Below are 893 nucleotides of genomic sequence, written 5' to 3'. Positions count from 1 at the left end.
TGCAGTATGAAAGAAAATATAATCCAACAAGGGCTCTCACTCTAATTATCTAAGCTGAGAATTTGTTTACTTTACTATGGGAACAGATGTGATCCATCACAGTAGCCCATAAATAAGGTGTCAAACTGTTAGGCTGATCAATGAATATAAATTATTGAAAAATAATGTAACTCTAAGGTCACCAAGGAATTGAGCTTATGGTTATTTTAAAAGGAAGACTTTCCATTTTTAAAAATATATGTGCATATTTAAGAATGAGTGGTTCTATTCTAAATGGAATTTCTGGCTCTCAAAGGCAGATTTGTGTTTGCTCATCGGAATAAATGATAATTCTTAGACTCTCAGCATTGTCTTCATTAGCAACAATTCTTTTGGAATTCTTACATAATTTCCTGTGGTAGTTAAAATACGTCTGCAAGTGATTTGTTGCTCCTCCCTTCAAAAGGTGTAGACAAATTCCCCTCCCCTTGAATGTGGGCTGCTCATTATGTTCAGTGACTCACTTTTAACAAATAGAACATGACAGAAGTGACTGTGTGTGACTTTCAGGGCTAGCCCTAAAAGACATTGTCACTTCTGCCTTGCTCCCTCTAGGGTTGTCATCTGATCTGGAGGAAGCTCAGCTGCCATGTCATGAGGACACTCAAGCAGCCTGTAAAGGGTCCATGTGGAGGGAAACTAAGATCTCCCCAACAACTAGCACAACTGATTAGCCATGTGAGAGAGTCACTTTGCGAGTGTGTCCTTCACTCCCAGCCAACCTTCAGATAACTGGAGCCTTGGGTGATGTGTTGACTGTAACCTAATGGGAGACCTGAGCCAGAACCAGCTAGTTAAGCTGCTCCTGATTTCCTGACCCACAGTAACTGGGTAATACATGTTTGCTCTGGTTT

The sequence above is a fragment of the Galeopterus variegatus genome, unplaced genomic scaffold, assembly GCF_000696425.1.
Source record: "Galeopterus variegatus unplaced genomic scaffold, G_variegatus-3.0.2 Scaffold1734, whole genome shotgun sequence".
In the NCBI taxonomy this organism is placed as follows: domain Eukaryota; kingdom Metazoa; phylum Chordata; class Mammalia; order Dermoptera; family Cynocephalidae; genus Galeopterus; species Galeopterus variegatus.
The sequence above is the reverse complement of the archived record's forward strand: the minus strand, read 5'-3'. Positions refer to the sequence as shown.